At 37.9% G+C, this 24295-nt stretch overlaps 1 protein-coding gene and 1 non-coding gene across 2 annotated transcripts in view; both read right to left on the reverse strand.

Annotated features, from left to right (window-relative positions):
• C2H4orf33 (chromosome 2 C4orf33 homolog) overlaps positions 1–24295 on the reverse strand; it is a 617194-nt gene that overhangs the window by 377795 nt on the left and 215104 nt on the right. The gene's annotated exons all lie outside the window — the stretch shown is intronic.
• On the reverse strand, positions 8434–8505 carry TRNAA-AGC (transfer RNA alanine (anticodon AGC)). Its single transcript has one exon. It is a non-coding gene; the product is annotated as a tRNA-Ala (tRNA).

Here is a 24295-nt window from a genome sequence, read left to right on the forward strand (position 1 = left end):
TCTTAGGTTCCTACGACTGCTGTAACAAAGTACAACAAGCTGGAATAGCTTAGGCCACAATTTCTCTGAAAAATCTAGGGACGTATTCTTGGAGCATTTGTTGGCTATCTAGTTAGTGCTCCTTGGCTTGTGGACTCAACACTCCAGTCTCTGGCTCTGAATTCACGTGGCACTCTCCGTGTCTTCCTCTGGCCTTCTTCCTGTGTGCCTCTGCCCGTGTCTCCTCACCTCTTCTTAAAACAACACCCTAATGACTACGTCTTACCTTAATTACATCTGCAAAGATCCTATTTCCAAATTGGGTCACATTCTGAGTACTGTGGGGTTAGGACTTCAACATATCCTTTGGAGGGGGAGGGAGTGACAGAATTCAAACCCTAGCATTCTCAAAATACATATTTGGACACAAATCTCATAATTCTTAACAAGAACTCTTTTGATAGCATCCCCCCAAAGCTCTGAATACTGCATAAAACTAAAACTAAATCATGCTGCTACCAGGAAAGGAACACTGAATGGTGTGGACTTTGAAAGTTTGCTAACTTGCTTTTTGCTGTTAAAAGAGAAGAAAAGTTTGAAAAAGTTTCTATATTTTAAAAATGACAATAACTTTAAGGCAAACATTACTGTTAAATAACTGGTTATACAAAACCCCAAGAAAAGAACTATTTCCAAAATTTGATATGAAGAACACAACCTAAGCTCTGTGTGTGTGTGTGTGTGTGTGTGTGTGTGTGTGTGTATACATATGCACTTGCACACACATGCACACAGATGCACATTCATTAGTTGCCTCTGCGTCCCTGGAAAAGATGGAAATGATCTGAAATCAAGCAAAGCAGATGGCTGAGTGGGCCTTGTGAATCTCATGTATCCCAAGGAAGATAAGAAGACACTGCAACATTTTTTCAAGAAAAAAATAGAGTTTTTGAAGTTTCTACACTCTGTCCTGTCTATTTCTATGCAGCTTGGAATATTCACTTTTGAAATCTTCGGAGGTTAGGACTCTGAGGAAGACTTACCATCCAAATGAAACAATGCAAGAGCCTTTGTTCAGGATACGTCTCCTTGTAAACCAGAAATACACAGACACACTAACACGGCTTACAGATGTGCCTTGTGTTACACTCCAGTTATGTTTCTGAAAGAGCTTTGTAGAAGTTGAAGAAAAATAATCTTTTTACTCAAAAATAATCTTTTACAGAAGTGCTCACTGTTGTTAAAAGAATTTTACATTTAAGCCTCTTATAAAGCAAGAAATCTTTTGGGAACATTTCAACTGTATAAATGAAAATAACTGTTATTATTTACATGGAGAACTGTTCTGTACATGATAGAGGGATTGCACCACACGGGTAACATATTAACACGACAAGCCTCATCTCCCTTGCAAACATCTTACACACAAACACCAGATGAATTTTCCTAACATATTATTTTGCAGTGGTTTCTGACTGGCATTGAGGGCCTTTTATAACCATCTCTCAAGCCTGTAAGAGCTTTGAATACTTTTGGTCACCCAGCTTGATTTCTGCTCCTTAAATCTTTTCTGCCTGTAATTCTGGAACCCCAATAAATTTCTATGTGTGTCCCTAGCATCCTTTGTGATCTAGCTTGCATTTTCTCCTTGAAGTTTTCTTTAACACGCATACCCCACCGTGCACACAGTAATGTTTCCATTTTGTGAATACCTATGGTGTTTTATTATCTCTCATTTGACATCTCTTAATTTCTTCCTCATAAAATAGTTATCTTTTCACAAGTCTTAACCAGTTCAATCATTTCTGAGGGTAATAATTTATAGTCTTTCATTGTGCCTCCTTCCTGTGGCCTGAAATAAAGTCTGTCCTCATGCTATTTGAGGACAGGTTTACTGTTACAAACACAGTCTGTGCACAGCACTGCACTGGATGCCATAGGAAATATGAGTAAGACCTAGTTTCTACCTCAAGTATAATCTGCTGGGGAGAGGGGGGAGATTCAAGTAAATACAAAAGGCTGACTATGACAAGGCTACAAGGAGGCTATAAACAAGGGGAGGGCCAGGAGGAGACAAAGCAGACTAGATGGCTTGCAGTAGTAAGGATCCGGAGGGGCTTCGTGGGGATGATTTTTGGAATGGACTGTGAGAGGGGTTTGGGATTTTCACGGGCAGTAATGGAAGCCATTTGAGAAGCAGAGACCAGACTGAGCACGAGAGCCCTCGGTGAACACTCCCATTTTGGTAGGAACTGAGCAATGAGCAGTGGTAAACAGAAGGTGGTAATCCCAAGGCTGGTTAGCATGGGCAATGTTATAAGGACCTCCATGTCTGGCTGAGAACGTACAAAGCAGTAAGTCGTAATGCTCCACTTTCTCCACTTGGAAAACTAGCACAGTTCAGGAAGAGATTTTTGTTTTGATTGGTAACACTGGGTTGTTAATACTGGAATGACACTGTGCCTAAAATCCTAAATTAATTGAAAAGCAAAGCCTGCATTAACCACACTCAGGAGCTTGCACTGTCATTCCTCAAAGTCATAAATCAGAACAAATCAGGACAGAGGCAACTGGGCTTCCTACCAAATATTAGTGAATTTCACCTGCATCTTTCTCTCTCAGGAGAACAAAAAAAAGAAAGAGAGAAAAAGAGGATAAACTTTCAGTTACCCGAATTTGCCAAGGGGACAGATTAGCTATAACTGTGAATCTGTCTGCTCAGTGTCTCATGTATCCCTACATGTAGCCAGATAATTGATTGATAATTTTCTAATCATTTGTAACCATGACTCATTTCTAGGAGGAAGCCGTAACATATCAAGGTGAAAAATTGTGTTCTCAACAAACATTTAGTTTTCATTCCATATTTTGTATTACAAATAACAACTCACTACATTCATCTTGGTTCAAGTACACTTAGAGGAAGAGAAAGAGAAAAAAAATTTAAATACATTTGATTTTTTGTGGGTATTTAATTACAAAAAGAAGAAAAGAACAACAGTGAGTGCTTATAATAGGCACTCAAATTTTTCTCAAACTTGCTACATGCCTCTCAAACTAGATAGATTTTCAGATTTCTATATATTACTTAGAAAGCCTCATATTAATAATGGGAAAGTCATCTTTGGGGTCATGGCATGCACTTTTCTACTGGTCAGGAATATTTCTCAGTATATTTTTCTATGCTTGGTTTAGCCTGATTCTAAGTGTGTCCTCTGCTACTCAGGAGACTTTCTATTTCTTTTGTATATGTGTTGCTCTACCAAATTTTTTTCTCACATTCAACCTAAACCGTTCTTTCCCCTTACCCTGTTTCAGAATATGTGTTCTAAGGATGCCAAGTCACAGAAGACTTACATTCTAATCGCTGAGATTTGAAGTTGTTGATTTGCATTTTCTTTTTTTTTTTTTAAATCCATTAGCCACATTCTCTTTTAGCCGCAGAGGAACAGATGTTGAGCTTCTAATAAGAAAAAGCATGAATCTCATAGGAAAACAGTATCTCCTGGTTCTAAAAGCAACATCAGAACAGAGTAGCAGATTCTAATATCTGACTAAATTTTGCTTAGGAAATGAAAACCCTATGGTCTCGTCTGTGTACATTTGCTAATGTTTCAGTCTAAAATAACTAGTAAGACCTTCTTAATCTTGATATATATGTCCTCCCAGCAGCAAGGAACTGTGCTTCATTCCAACCCTTAGAATTTCTCTTCTGTGATTAGTTTACTGAGCTTGTAATCCTGAACTTGAACTTCCTACTTTCTATATATAGAGTAAGGTGGAATATAGAAGGGCATAATCATTCCTCAATCATAAGTATTCTCAGTTCATGCCATTCCATAGAAAAATAAAGTTTAAAGTGCAATCAGGTACTTTGATAGAAAACCTCAGTTCTTTGATTACTTCTGAAGAGGTATATGCATTAACGTCAAATCATCACTTGATGTAAAAGGCTAGATTTTTCGATAAAAAGCAGCTTTTATAGTACATTAAAATCAGATAGATAAGCAGTTAAATGCCTTTGTGCTTTGGAACTCCGGTCCCCTGGTGTGTCTTCTGATGAATATGGGAATAACTGAAAACCACATTTTGAAACTGACTAGAAATTGGCTAGAATTATGGATATTAGAGTATTACAAGACAGTGGAGTCTGGGTTGGAGGTGGTGTCAGAAAACCCACGTTTAAAGCCCTTAGTATCTGATCTATGTTTTCTTCCTCTTTATTTATCCCCACAAATAACATAGTATCTTGCATAGCGCTAATGTTAAAAAAAAAAGCATTGTTTTTATACCAGAAAGAAAGAGATGAGGAAGTAGAGACAGTCTGTACAAACAATTCTTTTGGAGAAATTTTACTATATAGGGGAGTAATAGCTAGAGGAAGGGTGTGAGGTCAAGGGAAGGGGCTTATAAGAGACAGCTTGAAATGGAAAGCAGCCATCTAGGATTTAGATGTGCTATGAAGGAGGAGACAGGAGGGCCTGTACTGCTGTCTGCAGGTTAAATGGGACCTTTAATTGATTTTTGATACAATACCCTATGACTTGCTTATAGTACAGTTACAACTGTGTTGTATGATAGGTGCCCTTGTTAATGAAAGAAAGTGAGTTCTACTGGGAGCTTGGTTTTGACTTGATAGCTGTTCATAAGAGGGCAGCAGAGCTAAGAAATCGAGACAGAGCTCTGAATGGTGGTCCCTGCAGGATACTGACTGTGTTACATACACTTCAAATATACTAGAGGAAGTGGGCCCTTCCTCCCCAGGACCTCAATGCTGAAAACTAGCTTAGAGACCCCAGAGGCTCTAGACTTTGGGACATACTGGGATCATATGACCAGGCTTTGAGATCTGGAGGGAAAGAAGCAATTATAAAGCTTTTTGAGTGTGGCAGAATGGCTAATAGAGAGGGAAGATGTAGCTATTATGTTTAAGCACTTTTAAAAAGAATGAGGTCATTATGCATTTGTCAAAGCCATTATGCATTTGCACAACATCAAGAGTGAACCCTAAAGTAAACTATAGAATTTGATAATAATGTGTCCATGTTGGTTCATTGATTGTACCAAATATGTCACACTGATGAGGGATGTTGAGGGTAGGTGAATATATATGTGTGGGTGGGGAGGGCTATGTGGGAACTCTGTATTGTCTGCTCAATTCTGCTGTAAACCTGAAACTGCTCTAAAAAAATAAATCTATTATTAGATAGATAGATAGATAGATAGATAGATAGATAGATAGATAGGTAGATAGAAAGAATGAGGCTGGACCATTGTTTATTATAAATAGACTGATTCCCCTAGAGTAATCACCACGACTACTAGTCAAAAGAATGTTGATGTAGAAGAAGAATCAAATTTGTTCTATGCAACTTTGGAAAGTTAGGACTAGAATAGGGAGACAGAATCCACTCAGTATTAGGAAGAGCAACACACACACACAAAAAAACTGTTGAGTTATGTCCTTGAAGTATTGAAGCAGGGGAATAAATATGTATTAAATGATTTAATAAACCTAGAGCCATTGTTTTCCATAGACAAGTTCTGTGACCCACCTCTACACCTTTGTTCATGAAGACTAATTCTCCACTCTTCAACACGACTTCATTGCCTAAATAACAATCATAGCTGACACTCATTATATGCCGGGCACTGTTCTAAATGCATTATGCATATTGACTCTTTTAATCCTCATGACAATCCTATGATTATTATACAATTACTATCTCCCTTCTATGTATAAATAAACTGAGAAACAGAGAGGCTGACTTGCCTGAGGTCACCCAGAGACTAAGTGGCAGAGCCAGGATTCAAACCCAGGCGTTTTATTTCCCTTGTCCATTTCTTAAAGCATTACTAGTTTATTCCCTCTACTCTCTGACCCTTTCCTAATCTCCTCTCCCCTCATAACAGTGGTTCTTAAACTTGTCTGTTTCAGAATAACCTGGAGAATACGTTAAAACACTGACTACTGAGGCTCACCTCCAAGTTCCTAATTCAGAAGGGCTAGGGTGGGGCCTGAGATTTTGCATTTCTAACAAATTCACAGGTGTTGCTGCTGCTAAACCTGCTGCCCTGGAAACCTCAGTGTGAGAGCCACTGGCTTGCAGAATCATTGTTTGTAAAACACTCACCTAATCTGGGGGTTTAGTAAACAGTATCCATGAGGCCAAAGGCTATGCATTCTTTCCAAAGATACACAATTGGTCCACTTAAAGAACAAAGCTCATTAACTCTTGTACAACCACCCCGGGCAGTTCAATCAAGACTGTCATTCAGGATACAGAATGCTTCCTTTCCGTTGCCCCCGCCATTCCTCAGACATTATTTTCTACATGGCCAAAGCTGGGATTGTGCCGCCCGTAGGTTCCATCAAGTGGGGATGGGAATAAATTAAGGCCCAGAGCCAGAAGTGACACATGTCATTTCTACTCACATTCCATTTGCAAGAATTAAGTCATCTGACCAGAATAACTACCAGGGAATTTTAGAAGTATTCAATATATTCAAAAATTTGAGACCATAGATGGAACATAGGAAAATAGCTTTGGTGGTTAATATGCAATCTCTGCTACAAATCTACTTCTTATACTTCTATTTTGTCCCTTCTAAACACATGCCCTGACTCCCTAACTGCACTAGATACTACCTTCACACTTTATGTTCTCATAGAGTCCAGAGCAGTCACAATTTCCATACTGGAGGGACTCAACAACTATGATCAATCAAATTACCCAAAGTAAGGTATTTAACTAACCTATAATTATTTAATTACCAGAGTATGCTAATGATATCTGTTCTATCAATCTTAAAGACATACTATAAAAATTGTCATTGCTCTTAGATTATGTCAGGCAGTTCACTTAAGCATTTTACTTAAACCATTCATTTAATCATCACACAAACCCCATTTCCTGTAAGAAAACCTCATTTTTCAGGTTAAGGAAAGAAAGCCATATGAAGATTAAGTGACTGGCCCCAATTACACATCTATTATTTGGTAGAACTGAGTTTTGAATACACACAGATGTGACTCCAAGTCTTTGCTTTAAACTACTACTGAACCTTCAAAACTACAAACATGAAATGATAAATTATTTAATGTATGAACTGAGCCACCTTTCAAAGATTAGAAAGTTATTCATGGCATTAATATTTAGTTTGATGGTGTTTCACTAAGAGATTACTGCATGGAGTCATAGGAGTCTGATTTCAAGGCATCTAATCTACTTGTCCTCAAGCCTAGTTGAGTGCAAGGATTATGCGGGGAACTTCTAAAGAAAAAAAAAGCCACTGTCTGGACCCACTCCAGAGCAATAAATCAGCATCTCTGGGGTGAGGAACAGGCATCCATATGCTAATATATGTTTTAATTGCATAGATCTAACCAACAGAAGGTATTCAACTAACGAAGGGGTGGTCGTGCTGACCCAGCAAGCAGGCAGCATCCAGACCGGAAGACCTAGATGCCAAGCTACATTTCATAGGTGAGCTTTAAAACCTTACTGTCTTTAAACCAAGGTGTATTATTAAAAGTCTTCAATATTTCCTTTCCCAGATTCTATTCGGCACACATTCCTTAGTTTAGATAAGTTTTCTTTTAATGGTTGGTACTCTATAACCTTGCCTCCATGCTGTGACACACAGCTCATAGGAAGTTCTTTTAGTGAGACATTTAACGAAAATGCCCTTTGATGAGCACCAAGATGGACGTTACCCTGAAATCCTCAGGATGACAAATAGCACAATCAAGTTCCAATATTGGTTATCAGTGCAGTATTGCTCCATATTGTTTAAGCCTCTGTGTAGCCCACCAGGGTATTTTCAAAGCTAACCACTGCAGCTCAGACCATGTCTATATTCTCATCTCTGTCATCTATTATCCCTCTCAAGAGAAGAGAGGAAAGTATTCCTTCTTCTGGAAGAACAAAAGAGCTAGTGATGAAATAGAAATTCTGTAGTGTATCTAAATTTTAATATTTCATCTCTAGCAGAGACTATTAGGTGTTCTTCAATACCCATCCTCTCTTTTTCCTCAGTAATGGAATCCCCGAATATTGGTTGGTCACATGAAGGCACAAAAATAAAGACTGCATCGATGCTCCATGTGACCAAAGATGAAGTTCTGGCCAATGGAATCTACACAGAAACAATTTGTGAAAGTCCTGAGAAGTAACCTTAAGGTGAGGGAGTGTGCCTATTTATTTCTCTTTCCTTCTTCCTTATCTCCAAAATGACGATACAATGACTGGACCTCCAACAGCCACCTCAGACAGAGAACCCGACGGTGCATGTTGAAGATGGCAGAATCAGAAATGATGAATGTGGATTCCCAGTGAGTCGGGCGTCGTCCTACCAGCCCAGGACTGTCTGTGTTACCTTTTCTCTCCAGGTAGACTACCTCTATTTTGCTTGCTTTAAGAGGCGGAGGTAGTTAAGTTTATTTGTTTTTAATGGAGGTGCTGGGGATTGAACCCAGGACCTCATGCATGCTAGGCATGCACTCTACCACTGAGCTATACCTCCCCCCATCTCTATTTTGGTATTTCTGTCACCTGCCATGGAATCGGATGCCAACTAATACCTGCTCACTGAAATAAAAAGTCACAAATGGATTAGCAAACTATTATAGAAGACATTTTCATATTTAAAAGCAATCGTTTAAAACTGATATTTTATGATGAAATTGCATATACTTTCCTGGCTGCTACTTCCTTGAGCTGTAAGGGGGAGAGAAAAGGTGAAATATACAACTATCGTGGAAGGAAACGTAAGAGTTTGAAATCATTTAATGTAAGAAAAAATTGTTTCTAGATGTCTGTTGTCTGAAAGCTTGCTGAGGTGCGTTGGCACCTAGAGAAAAATGCAAGTAGGAGTAATGTTTTGTAAGTTTACTCCTTAATGAAGAGGCTGCATTATTTTTAAATGGTGAACACTGGGTAAACAAGCAAGAGGAAAAAAATTTTTTTCATATAAGATAAAAACAACTTTCCTTTGCAAGCAGCCACGTTCTCTGGAGGGAGAAGCGGGCGCTGGTACAGGATGGTGATGGACAGCATCCTCGCTGTTCCCCGAGGTCCAGGCGTGTGGCGCTGTCTTAGAGGTTCCAGGAGCAGCTGCCACAAAACTCAATTTGAGCTTGTAACACCTGCCAGAGATGAAGTCGCTTGGGAAGAGGGGGTCAGATGCTGATGGTCCTTTTGACGAGGGGATGCCCAGGCTGATTCTAGTGACAATCTTGTGTCACATGTACTGAATGTGCTGATGTGGGAGTGGAGGGGAAGACAGACATTGAAGTTCTTTGTGGCAGAAGACAGGAAGAGCACTCAGACCAGGAAACAGGTCAAGAGCACACTAAGCTGCTGCCCTGAGATCAACCATCACTTCCCTCCCCGAGAGTTTCTGATGAGAGTAGAGAAATCACTCTTCCACACCCGCTCCCCTCCTACCAGCCCTTCCTAAATGCTCTAGCTAGCTCTTCATTTAAACCTCTCTTCCAAAATGCAGCTAAAAATCTCCAAGTGAGTGCACAGGGAGATATTTGTCATGATTAAAGATTTCGAGAATGCGAATCAAGTTGGTCCTATTCGATGTGAAAAGAAGCCGTGGAGAAGGTCAAAGGTCTGCGCTTAGTGAAGCAGAAGATTCTAATGGAATATCAGAGCTAGAAAGAGAGACGCTGACCTGTGAATACAGACTCGTACTCACCCTCTCCTTTGCTCTTTCAATTAATTTCGATTACCCAATTGCTGGTTTTGACCATGGAAGTTCAAACAACACCCAACAGAAACATTTCTAATAATGAAACATCATAGTTTGAATCAACTTTCTTCTAGAATACAATTTACCTGAAGCCTCAAACCTTACCCTGACCCACAGGGGTAAAAAGGCACACATCACAGTGTCCATCCCTGTACAGCTGGAAATGGATGCAGAATCAAAGCTAGGAGACCTTGCCCGTTGGGTGGATGCAGGTCTTTCTCTGGGTTTGTAATGTTTCGGGCTGCAGTGTGGGTGTGGGTGCAGAACAAAATGCAGGCCCCCAGTGGCATTTCCAGCAGAGCTTCTGTTGTCTCCCACCAGGCAACAGTATTTGCAGGACTGTAATTATTATTATTTGCTTTTTTAAAAGATCAGTTCAAAAATCTTGAGTAATAATTTACCTCACAAGAATTTGCTCATTATGTAGCTATTCCATCCCTTCTGCTCTTTCAAAAACCTAATTTTTGTAGCGAGGCATGAAATAAACTCCCAGAGTTTCTAGAGCAGGTCTTTTTCTATTCATGTGATTGCAAACAGAAACTCCTTATTCAAGAAGGAAAAGGTTATTAAACTGACTGAAGGTCTTTCAATATTAAAATAGAAAGAAAGGAACTGTGACTGCCATCTTAACCATGAGGCACGATGTGAGAGGTGTGAGCTATGTGCAGCTCCAAGCCGGCCTGTCCAAACCGGCACGTGGCCAGCCGTCAATTTAAAAGTCAATTTGTTAATAATCTCATTTGCAATGTGTTCAGTTGTTTTTTTTAATATCTGCTTATTGTTTTGGGGTGTCTAGGCTTGTCTTCTAAATGAAATTCAAGTAAGTTATTAAAACCTTGAGCCATTATAGTCTGAGACACTAGTTTGCGAAGCATCTTGGTACTCAAGAAATGATTCCGAAGTGCATCTGAGGTCAGGACATGGACCTCCTCCACGCAAACGAAGCCCTCCTCTACTAACTCTAGACCTTCAGCTCATTTAGCACTGATGTGGGGCAAGCGTTGAGGCTGATTATGTTGTAAAACAGAGTCCTGTAATTTTTGGCATTCTGACTGTCACCTCCCGTCTTCGGCCATGCCACAAACAGGGCAATTTTCTTTTATGAAACATATTCAATTGCATCCCAACCCAGAAGTTTTAGGGATTCTCTCTAGCAGCCTCTCCCTATGCATAAATTGTCCCAAAAGCATCCCAATTGCTCTCAAGACTGCAAGACATATATAAATTACCAGACAATACTTCTGGAACACCACAGGCTTCACAAGGAAATTAGGCGGAAAAGTCATATTAAGCCACCTTATTGGGCGTTATCAAGAAACAAAATGAACTAATTATTGTTTCCTTTTTTCCCTCCAATGATTTGCAATTCCTGGATGAAACCTGAATAATACCAAAAGGTATCAAGGCAACCCTTTAGAAAGTGACCTTTTGCTTTCCCCATTTCATTTGCCCTAAGTGTTAATTGACTTTGAAAAAGCAGTGTATTATCTTTTTAGAAAAAAGAAAAGGATAGACCTGATTTGTGAACACCAACATCCTACAGCATCAAAGTGTTTAAATCATCGCCCAGCAGAGCTGAGAGCAACTATCCAGGAGAGAACAGATTTAAAAAAAAAAAAAAAAAAAAGTCTCAGAATGAAAGAGTGCCACTGCCATCTAGAGGGAGATGTGATAATAGCCAGCCATCAACTCAAGCAAGGAAATGATTTTAATTATCCTGCATTGCTGGTAATTATCCTACGTATTTGGTGAGCAGAAGTCATATTTTTTCACTCTTTGCTCTAAGAAAAGCATGGACTTGGTGGGGACTAGTGGATGTGGGAGTTTATGAAAGGTAGTTCTCGCCTAGTAAGATGCTTCCTGAGTTACTGGTAGGTACACAGCGTTGGTGTGAGTACTCGTGTGATTGTGTGAAATGACTTTGCTCAGACCTTCAGAGGATCACATGTGAGTTTTCCTTAGACCTCTAGGCCCAAAATCAGTATACTTTCCACACATTTAGGACATTTCTTCTTTACAGCATAATTTATCCTCCAGAATAAAAAAGAATTCCTTTAAAAAAAATTTTGTTGCCATTCACTTAAATGAAGTTACAAAGACGTTTAACACATATTAAGTTAAAATAGCCTAGAAGAATATGAAAGCAAGAGTACCTATAGCTATAAACAAGCCAAATTTGGAAACATTAGGCTTATAGAGCTTATGGAAGTGGGAGGCTAAGAAAATAAGGCTGTTGATGTTTTCATTACTACTCAGGCCAGGTAAAAAGAAGATAGAAATTATTATGGTATGTTATTAATCGCTTTTGACATACAATTGTTTAATTTAGAATGTAGATTTAATTTAGAAATAGAATGTAGTGCACATGGAACAAAGCTGCATCTCTTGAAAGCATTCTCCCCCTTGGAGGAGAAAGTACCTTTTTTCTGTTCTCAGCAATCTTGGGGAAAGGTGTTTTTGTGAATCATAATAACAATCCCTATATTTAAGATCATTATTTAGTGGTTAATTAAAGAGCATTTTTTGACTTTGAGCCAAAGAGTAGTATTTCCACTGTGCCCTTGAAATTTCTATTTTAAAAGACTCTAATTTTACTTCAGTTTTACCAACCCTGTTTCAGCAAAGAGCATTTCACCTGTCACGTGAGTCTTGTCAGCATTATTTAAACCATGGTCTTTCCCTTCATCAAACTGAAGAAGGGAATGGCACCAAATTGGTCGTTTAGCATGATTTCTTCTTTGCGCCATGAGTTTGCAAGTATCGAGCAGCTCTGTAATACAGGAAAGCAATACTTCTATTTCCTCATTTAAGAAAAATAAGTACTAGACTAAATGACTTTTATTCTTTTCACTGTGGAGTCCAAGATCCTGGTTATATTGCTACATGGTCGTGTGGTTAAAAATTAGATATAAGCTAAACTAAAATGACCAACAAATATGAGTAAATAAACAAATGAGTAGAGCTTAAGTTTTACTCACGTTTGATTAGAAGATTAGTTATAATTAATTACTGTGTTAGTATATGGAAATCTCTATAAGTAAAAAGTTATATTGACATGGATAAAATTTATCAGAACATTTTTATACTGAATTAAAGTATTCTTATTTTTGATTCTGCAGTTTTATGATGATGAATCTAGAGACAGATTTTCTTTCATACACTCTCCTTAGATGGATTCACCAGGCTTCTATGATATAAAGCCTCCATGATCTTTCATCAGTTCTAGGAAATTTACAGCCATTATTTTTTGAAATATTTTATTTTCTCCATTCTCTGTGTTCTCTCCCTTGTGGAATTCTGACTAGACATATGCTATATTTTCCTACTTTGTATTCTATGCTTTACTTAACTTCTCTTTCATGCTTCCCATCACTTTGTCTCCGGGCACCTCATTCTGCACAATTTCTTCAGCTACATCTTCCAATTTATTAATCTTATCTTGTGCTGTTTCCAGTCTTCTGTTAAACCTGTTTACAGAGTTTTTCATTTTAAAATTTGCTTTTTAGATTTCTAGAAATTCTATTTTTTCATATCTGCTTAGTCATTTTATTAGCTTGTTCTTCATTAGTTTTAAAATATTACATTATTTCTATAAACACACTGAATAAACATGCTTATTTTCTCTTCTGTCTCTAATATTATCAATACCTGAAGGCTTTTTGAACTTGACACTATCATCTGCTGTTTCTTATGGTTCTCACTTTCTTGTTTTGTTTCTTTTATGTCTGAGGATTTGGGCTATGAATTCACCTTCCTTAGGATATTCATGGGAATTACTTGAAAATTGACTTGAAGATGAATTCCTCCAGAGAAATTTTCTTTTCATTTTCTTAAGTTTAATTGCTATCAGTTTTGGTGATATCAGTTTTTTTCTTTCTTTTTTTTTAATTGACATGTAGTTACAATGTGTCCATTTCTGGTGTACAGCATAATGTCCCAGTCATGCATATATATATATATACACATATATTCATTTTCATATTCTTGTTCATTAAAGGCTATTACTAGATACTGAAAATAGTTCCCTGTGCTATACAAAAGAAATTTGTTTTTTATCTATTTTTATATATAGTAGTTAACATTTGTAAATCTCAAACTCCCAAATTTATCCCTTCCTACCTGCTTCTCCCTGGTAACCATAAGATTGTTTACTATGTCTGTGAGTCTGTTTCTGTTTTGTAGATGAGTTCAAGAGTGTCCTCTTTTTCCTCTTTTCTTTTTTTAGATTCCACATATGAGTGATATCATGTGGTATTTTTCTTTCTCTTTCTAGCTTACTTCACTTAGAATGATGATCTCCATGTTGCTGCAAATGGCATTATCTTATTCTTTTTTATTGCTGAGTAGTATTTCATTGTGTAAATATACCACAACTTCTTTACCCAGTCATCTGTTGATGGACACTTAGGTTGCTTCCATGTCTTGGATATTATATACAGTGCTGCTATGAACATTTGCATATATCCTTTCAAATTTGAATATACTCCAGATATATGTCCAGGAGTGGGATTGCTGTATCATATGGTAAGTCTATTTTTAATTTTTTTTTTGAGGAATCTCCATACTGCTTTCCATAATTCTGCACCAAACTACATTCCCACCAGCAGTGTAGGAGGGTTTTCTTTTCTCCACAGCCTCTCCAGCATTTATTGTCTGTAGATTTTTTGATGATGGCCATTCCTTCAGAGAAGGTTTGAATTTGCTTCTTCCATAAACCCAAAACACATCAATCTCACACCACTTTAGACTTACATAAGGACTGTCCTGTGGCTAGAAATCCTTAAGAGATCTTTTCTGCCAAATTTCGAGAGAAGTGGTTTCCCTTGTTGTGGTAACAGTGGAAAGGCAAGGACTATTATTTTTAGGTTCTGTTTCATTCTTATCCTGACGGTACAGGGCTTTGGGGTCCCATTTTTATATCAGGTCTCTTTTAAAATTCCCACATTCAGCAGGCCCTAGGCTTTTCCTCCCATTTTCCATACTCTGTGGAGACATAAAAACCAAAGATCAGACCACCTGAATTTGGAAAATACTCTCGGGGGAAAGTTGGCCTCAATGTCCCAATTATCTGTCAGAGTTCTCGCTTTGCTTAGGTTTTGCCTCCGAGAATTTCTTAATTCCTTGCCAGAACATCAGTGATGTAATAATGTGAAAGGTTTTCAGCTGTTTTTAGGCAAAAGGTCTGTCAAAGAATCTAGACAGCCTTACTGCTAAAAACAGAAGCCCATTTATATTGAATCTAAGCATAAATCTATACATGTATTACATTTTCTGTAACTAGAAATACTGAAAACTTTCTTTCTTGCTACATATTGCTTAATGATTTGACTGATCTTCCAAAATAAACCTAAGATATCTTTCCCTCTAAATCTTTGAATATCAGTCCCTTGCATCAGGATAAAATTCAGTCTCCATGACACATCTTACAATATATGTAGATCTAGTCAACCTTTCTAGCTTTCCCTTTCTCTTCAATCAACACCATTACCATTATCCCCATCATTCAGTCATACTGAGTCAAACTCATATTTCTGTTCTTTGTACTCACTCAAATCTTTTCACATGTTCATTGCTAGAGCACTGTTTTCCTCCTAGTCTTCCTTCAAGTTTCAATTTATCTGTCACCTCTTGCAGGAAGCCTTTCCTGAATCCCAAATCCAGGTTGAGTCATGCCCTTCCTTGGTACTCCTAATTAGATATAATTCTTTATCACATAATTCCCTATCACAGTTTTTGTCACACTATTACAACTGCCTGTTTATATTTCTGAATTCTTCACTATAACATACGCTTTATAAAAGCAGGTACATTTTGTCCTGTTTGGTTATATACTTGGCACTTACCACAATCCTTGCAACATAATAGACACTCAGTGAATTTTTATATGAACATAAAGTATCTTTTAGCTTTTTCCTAATTGTAAACAAAGGTATCATTGTGCCTGGGTATGTCTATGGAATTGAGTCATAAATTATTGAGTAATACAAAGCTATAAGGATTTGTATTCACCTTAAGGACATCATTATTTCAGAAACTTATTTTTATCTTGAAAAAGCAATCTTCCAAAATATTAAACACAAATCTGAAACTCAGTTAATGCAGTTGCCAAGAGAACATCAAATCATAAAATCTTCGAGGACTGTGTTCCTATCGTCTATAAAGAATGATTTAATTTCTTCGTTATAATTCCTGCAGCATTGAAAGGAAACAAGGTAAAAGACTCATCAGAAGGTCTTCCTAACTGATCTTAGGAGATTGTGGTAATTTGACATTCATTCAAACAAAAGTTAAAATGATTAGAGCTAGAGAGACCCTAATCTTGCCCGTGTCTAACCAAAGGGAGGAAAGGCAGTGTGATGTGCCTACAAGTCGTATAAATTCTACCTTTCTTCCTTTTCCCCTCTTCAGTCACTTGTTCTGTTTTTCTGTTGCTAATTCATTGCCTTCAAGATTCATGGGATGGCCTTTTTTTCATCAGAATTAACCTAAGGAATTTAATTTAGCCAATATTGTACACATGCTACAGAATTATCTGCCAGCTAAACAATTTCAGGCTGAAACTGCAGCAACCACTGTGATTTTTTTAAAATACAGAAGTAATTAGTCCTCCAATCCTTTGATTTTGATGAGATCAGAGCAAGTGGCAATTTATAAACATGATACAATTTTGCACAATGGACATTGTTCTTTATGGCAAATAAAGTGTGTCAGGTTGTATATATCGTAAACAACACTCAAAACATCACAAGAAAATAGACTGGATTTTAAAACCATGAAATCTAGAGCACAGAGTATATGCCTAACATTGAAAAATCTACAGTATTATCAGTGACATGGTGGTGGGGGAGGTCCCCTGGAAGTGCTTAAGTTTTTTATTCTTTAATTCCTTAGAAACATTTACAGAAGTATAAAAAGGTAATATAAGCAACCTCTTTAAAGTTTTTGTTGATTAGTTATAACTTGTGAGAGAATTAATTGAGCTCTTGAGTCAGCTTCAAAATTGTTGCTATAAAATTTCTGGGTCCAAATTAGATGGTCAGGCTTTTCCAGGATCTTAGACCTAGTAACATCTCATGATAAAGTTCTGTGAAATCCCTTTCCTGCGAGAGGAATGCGGCTCTTCTTTCTCACTTTCCGATGAAAGGAATTAAATCCCTTTTTTTTATAGATGATGTTCTCAGTGCATTATTATTGCACTGACATTTTACAGCAACCTACTACATTCACTAATAGTAATGGTGATTCCAATACAAAGACAAAATTAAACAAACGTGTAAGTGTCTTATCTGGAATCACCTGTGGTAACGGTGAATCAGGGACTAGACAAGTATCTCAGTAATCTGTCTCCCATGCCTGAATTTTGTCCAGTAATTATTCACCCTCCCATTGAAGTATAACTGAATTTTTATTTCCTTGAGAAGCAACATGTCACTGCTTTCTCAAAGGTACTTATATCTGGTTTAAAAGGATCTCTGATTCTAGACATGAGAGTCTCTTTAAAAAGAAGCCTGCTCTGCTCTGGGAGATGTGTACTGAGGGAACACACACTGTGAACCAGAAGAAACATGTTGCTTAACTGGATAATGACCCGGACTGAAGCCAAAGGTGTTTGTGGGAGGCAGCGGTACCAAGCGAAGGGAAGTGACTTGTGGCATGTCATAAGGATCAGCATTAGTATTGATTTTAGTTACTTTGCTGACCTCAAAGAAGGAACATACAGTAAGACGGGGAAATGTGCTGATGACAAAAAGTGGAGAAACTTAGTCAATACAAGGTAGGAAAACAATAAAACTAACAATGACTTGGGTTGGCTGGAATTATGGGCTGAAAACTGCCTTGTGCAATTCAAATTGGGGAAAGTCTAAATAAAGTTACTGTAAAGTGAAATATACAAGAGACATAAACTGAACCTTTGATGGGCCAATTTGTTTTCAAACTGTTTCCCCGAAAGTTCAATGTGGACCTATTTTTTACTTTTCCAAACATTCAGGAGCTGTAATGCTGGATAAAATTCCATGCAAAAGGCCAAATGACAGAAAATATTAGCAGTATTGGGGGATATTATGTCTCCGTTATTGAGAAAAATAAAAGGAACTATAATGAAGTTTGAATATTGTCAGGCAAAGCTAGATTAATCCCTCAGAATGATAAAATTACCACGCTGGATCTAATCAGTATGCAACACCATGGAAAGTATCTCCACTGACAGAACGTATAATGGAGGAGAAAATTTCAACCTTTCTCAAATCTACAATTCTAAATAAAGGCTGCAACCAAGAAAAGATCTCAGCTGAGAAGTAGATGGCCATCTTGAATGTTCTTATTTCCAGTTCTTATTATCTGAGTGGGATTCAGATAAAGAATAGTCCAAGGTGTTGAAAGAAACATGAAATAAACGGGGCAGGAGGGACACTGATGTCTTCAGACTGGCCGTGACTCACAGGCAAACAGTCCAGCACATGTCTTTTGGAGTCACTCTTGTTTAAAGACCTGTTTCTTCAGAACTGTCCCATCATCAGAATTGTCTTACAGTAATTCCTGAGGTTCTTGGGTACTTAAATCCACACATATTCTTTGGCTATCTATAAGAGAATTAAAACTTCTATTCAAAAAAATTATTTAAATTTTTGTTCAAAATATTTTGTTCTGCTTAACGGAAAATGGTTCTTTAAGAAAAGTATGATTGAAGCATTTTTAATAGAAGCTATTATCTAACATTTCTTTTAAAGCGTGTGCAGGGGTCCAGTTAAGGGGAACCAAGTGTGAAGCGCTTAAAGAGTGAACAATCTACTGCATAAAAAAAAAATCCGTATCAGAGGAAGAAAAGAGACAGGTATTTTCACTCCTGCATTTGAGTACTAGGAGAAACACTTTATTCTAATTAGCAGAAAATCAGACATAAGGGCTCCAACCCTTTCAAGAGCCCCATACCATTACTTAGATATTTCTTATCTTCCTGCTTTTTCTGCACGGAAAAGTGGACTAATAACAATAATAATAACAACAACAGTAAATATATTTGGAACTCTTACCATGTGGCAAGCAGGAGGGTGAGTAAAGCTAGAAACAAGGGTCCAGAGAGTAGACATTTTGTGACTCACTTTCCTTTGACTGTTTCTTCTTTGGTAGTTGAAAGAGAAAAAATTTAAATAGTAACAGCTAAAGCAGCACGGAGGTGGTCTGAAACCACCAACTTGCTGAGTTGGAAAGGAGACTATAATCAACCACGACGCATGATTCGTGTCAAAACACACGGATAAAGTAAAAATTCTGGATTATTGAGAAAAACACCAAATTGTACAAAAGATGGTTTACTAACTTTAAAATGTTTGTTTTGCTTCAGGTCTGTCTTTGGGATGTGAGCAAACATTTATTGAGCATCTGTTACATGCCAAGTACAAATCACCTGATTTCAATTTCACACTAACTTTATGGATTAAACGTCATTAGTCCTATTTCATGTAAAAAGGAATTAAAGCCCATAGCATTTAAGTAAATTGTCCACAGCAAAACAACAGTAACTGTCAGAGCCAGAATTCAGAATTAGGTCTGTCTATTTAATCCTAACTAGTTTCCTTTTTTCCATTCATAATAATGCTAATTTGGTATACAAACAATACTAATTTTCAAGTTCACAATAATACTAATGTACCAGATCTTACAAATAGAGAAACACACTGCAATTTCCAATATTCCATGAAATTAGAGAACAATTCTCAAGGAATTTTAACTTCATGTACATTTTTACCTTATGTATATTTTGTAAGAGTAACATATATTGGGATAATTTTAAATTCAAAAAACTAGAGTCCTTTACCCAATTTTTCTTCATCACACTCAATTTCTGCTTCCAGTCATTGGTTGCTTCAAATGTGTTTCAAACATCATTTCTTTGACCCACCTGAAATCTAACTCTATAAATAAGAAAACCATCCATTTCTAACCCTAAATCATAAATTTAGTATATGGCAGCCCTTTATCCTTTGTTAATTTTGCATGGAGCAGTATTTAGGCTTTCAGTAACTCTTCTGATTACCTTTTCCTTTTTTCTTTCTTCATTTTTGTTTTTTTGGTAGATGTTATAACTACTTTCATTAAAAGAGGTAAGGATGAAAAGTGTGGGAGGAAAGAAGTGATGACCAGTACTTTGGTGCCCAAACCCGTCCCATACTTCCTATGACTTTTACTAACTTACTATCATTTCTCTCCACTCTGCTGCCTTCATCATTTCCCACACTTCCCTCTCTATAGCACATGGAGAAAAAGAACAGTTGGGAGAACTGAGAGAAGAAATAAAGAAAATTGAAAAGTTAGCTAGAAAATAATTAGTAAGTTGGTCAGCAAGTTGAAGGGAAGAAATAAGAGTGAAGAAGGGAGGGAGGGAGGAAGTAAGGGAGAAATGGAGGGGGACAGGCAATTCTAAGGGAAGTAAAGGAGTTTTGATCCTTAACAGGGTAACATAATTTTTTTAAGCTTCATGACTACTCCCCTGAAAATGCTTATAAATACAAAAGTTTGCTAACAATTTCAAGAATTCACAGATCTCTCTCCAAAGCCCATTCATAGATTGAATCCTTGCATTGGGATTTACTGTAAAAGTATGTCTCTGAATGAAAAATATAACTGAAAGACAATTTTGAGAGACATTTTTTGGCTGTCACCTTTGGCATAAAGCAGCTTGATATACAGAGACTGGGATGTACAGTACTTGGGGGGGAATATAAACAGAAAGCACAAAAAGGGCAGATTATATAATAGGACACCAAAATGCCTGAGGGACACACTAGGAGTCTGACCCCAGATGGCACCACATTGGCATATATCGGTTTCTTATGATACCATTGAGCTTTTCCTTAAAGAGCTCGCCCCAGCCTATCTGCCCTCCACTGCGGGTGGCTTGAGTCATCACACTGCTTTAAAGAATGCAATCTGCTCTCCAGCTGGGAGCAAAGGTGAATTTAGTTCTGCTCTTTCTTGTCTCTTGAATAACACTTTCCTGACTGCTCATCTCATCCTGTCAGCATCCCGTCACCATATGGGGGGTTGGATCAGCCAGATGGAGTTCATCCAATGCTCTATATCCATCTGGCAATGTGACGTCTGGGACAATGCCGTTTCTCAAGGAATCTATTGAGAACTGGCACACCTGAAGTTTTTCACACAAAGCTCTGTCCGAGTACCTTTCCCTGATGTAACATTGCATCAGGTTAAGTCTGGACCCAATTGTGAAGTCGGTGAGTGTGGATAATACTCACTGACGATAAGCTGCTCAATCTGGTGGGTAGAATAAAATAATCAGAGAAACAGAGAAGTATAAGAGCCCCCAGAAGTGTTTATTCATCCTGTGGATGAACAGAATCTCTTGGGGAATACTTTTCGTGGCTCCCAATGCCTACCAAATATAGGGAAGACTCTATGTCTGTTTTATTCTGAAATCTGTTCCTGTTTCTAGCTTTATCTCTCCCTGTGGGTCCCCTCTTAGTCTGGACTTCAACTAACTTTACACAAACCCTGAATTTTTCCCTTCTGCTCTCTTATGATTTGATTTTCCCATTCCTATTCATTTTTCTAATCTTCCCATATCAAAATGTCATCTATACTTTGAAGCCCACCCTCTCTACCAAGAAATTCTCCTTTAAGCTTCCATCTTTATCCCAGAAGAACAAGGCTCTCACAGTGGGGCAGAATACAGGCTTTGGATTCAGACAAACGTGAGTTTGAATCCAGGCTGTGTGCCATTAGAAAAGTTACCCAGCCTCTCTGAACCTCAGTCTTTCACCTGTAAAATTGGGGCAGATAATGCCTTTCAAGTATATTGTGAGTGTTGTCTAAAATAGAAGCATACTCAATAAGTGTTCATTTCTTTATTTAAATTCTATTGTGTCCTTTTCAGTATTTATTGATATTTACCATTTACTACTTTATTCTGGGGTTGCTTCGCACATGTCTCATCGCCCCTATTAGATAATAATGCTCGAACATCAACTTACTGTAGAGGCTTTCTATAACTTTCATATGTAACCCACACCATCCATTTTTAATCCTCTTTCTCTGCTTTTTTGCTTCATCGTAACTATCACTATCCAGCATTGTTTGCTTCTTTCTTTGGCATCTATTTCCCTCTATAGGTAAGTTCCAGAAGAGCAGGAACTTTTTCTATGTTGCCTACTGCTATATCACCAGCACCTGGAATAGATCCTGGCAAATAGTAAGTGCTTAATAATATCATGCAAATTAATGAAGGATTTAATATGCTCCTTGAGGCCAATGATAATTTCTTAACTGTTATAAAACCTCAAGACTGGAAGAGACATTAAAATCCTTTTATCAACTTTGGTGCTTTTCAGACGACCAGGCACACAACACAGCCTCTACCTTCTAATCTGAGGAGATGCTCACGTCCCCCAAAATCCAATGCTCTTGAACAGTTCCCTCACTCTGAGGTGCCGTTCCTGCTGCAGAGAATTCCCTCTTCCAGCTCCATGTCTGCCTGATGAATTCCTCCTGATCCCTCGAGACCCCAGGTGGCAAAGTGGCAGGAGCCCCACAGAACCAAGTTTGATGCACTCGTTAGCCGGGTGATCTTGGACACCTTAACTTGGCTCCTAGGGGCCTTGACTGTCTTGTTTGTAAAGGAATAGCAGAGCTGCGAAGGTAAAAGATTCTGGATGTAAAGAGTCCATCAAAGTGGAAAAATTTTTAATGCAACCAAAACACCACAAAATTCTTTACTGCTCCTTTCTCTGTAAAACTTTCTGCAAAGCAAAATTGATCATTCCCTTTCTATGTATTTTGATGAGTCGTATAGGCATTTTACTATAGCAACGATAGTATTACATTGATAGCAATAGGTTTCCAAACTGTGTCCTCTGTTTGAATTGAGCTTAAGACAGAGGCCATAGCTGGATTGACGTTTGTAGTCTCAGCCACTAGCACTGTGCCTGGCACAGAACAGACAGTCAATACCTATTTGGTCAATAAATAAAAGACTCTAGGAGATATGTGCTTGGCCTGCTAGGCTCCATGCCTTTGCCATTTCTCTAGATTATTTTCCCTCACTGGAAATTTGTTCTTAAATGTCACCTCCTAGTTTATAGCTTTTCCCACCTGACTTCCCTTAGGTCAGTTAATATAGTCCTAGTGGCTGCCCCTATTGATCTCCTAACAAGCATCGTATGAATTGCCCTCCAATGTCCAGTTGATTTCTATCAGCTGTCTTCATCCACTTCAGTGTACATGCTCATTCACTCCTCCCTTCAAGTGTGGACCTACTGAACAAGGCTCAGACCTAGAAGATAGCATCTCTCTCTGCTGGGGGTCATCCAGCACCCTGAACAACTCCTGTTAAGCTGTGATGATCCTTTATGTTTTAAAAAGATCGACATAAACAAAAACCATATTCCATAGCATTATGGCCAGCAACAACCAGTTTGTAAGACAAATTACCAATAGCTTTGTATGTGGAAAATGGAAAGTCATTCTGAACGTATTTTCTGATTTCCAATTAATTTTCTAAGATTGGTTTATCTATATTTATGTGTTTTATAAGCAGTAATAGGAGATAAAAATAAGTTAGATATTGTACTACATTTTAAAATGGCACTACTGAAAAATGCAAAAAAATAAATAAATAAAATGGCACTACTGAATATATTATTGCCAGTTCTTTTAAACCGGAATCTAAGCCTTCAGTATATGATAAACTAAGCAGAGTTGAAAGCAAGGAAAATGATTTATTTTTGATGCAGATCTTCCTATCTATTAGATTACCTGCCCCCAAACAAAAGAAAGAGATGTCACCCTGACCAGGACTTCTAAAGAACAAAAGAATTTACAGGTCTGGTGGTGCAAATGAAACTTGAAACTATTATCCAAAAATAAAAGATGAAAATGCTCTCTCGAAATGAGAAAGCAAATTGGAAATAACATGGAGCAAGAGGGCACAAAAGGACCCGGGCTCTCATTATTAGACTCTGTAAGTCAGAATGCCTAAAGCCTCCCTCGACACAGCCTGCCACTCAGTCTGCTTATCTGTAAAATGGAGACAAAAAGTGCACTCCCTTCCTGGTATCAGAGGTGGTAGGATGAATAGCTGCGAATGCATTTCAAAATGCATAGATGAAGGATAACAGAAATAAAGCGTAAAGAATACTATTCAGAAATGCTCTTTCAAAATTCTTGGTACTTGGGCAGATTTCTCTAGATGCTTGAGGCATTGTCCAGATGTGTAGGATTTTTAAAGGCCTCTGTGGAAAAAACAAACAGTTCGCTGTTTGATCTGGAGAACAGAATAAGACCTCAAGCCTTTGCCGACTGTCCAGAGTGCTGTTTCAGATGCTGTACAATATACAGACTGAAAAGGTAAACATCTCTGCTGACTAACATCACACAAACCAGAGGAAAGACAAAAGGGCTGGAATAAAACACAGCCATCCTAAGTTCTTATTTTGATTTCTTATTTCTCCTTGCTCTACTTGGAAAATGATTTACCTCTTCCCCTCTCTGCAGTGGGCAGAGGACCAGGCTAGAGCTGGGAGCCCTGGCTTAGCATCCA

This window comes from Vicugna pacos, chromosome 2, assembly GCF_048564905.1.
Source record: "Vicugna pacos chromosome 2, VicPac4, whole genome shotgun sequence".
Taxonomy (NCBI): domain Eukaryota; kingdom Metazoa; phylum Chordata; class Mammalia; order Artiodactyla; family Camelidae; genus Vicugna; species Vicugna pacos.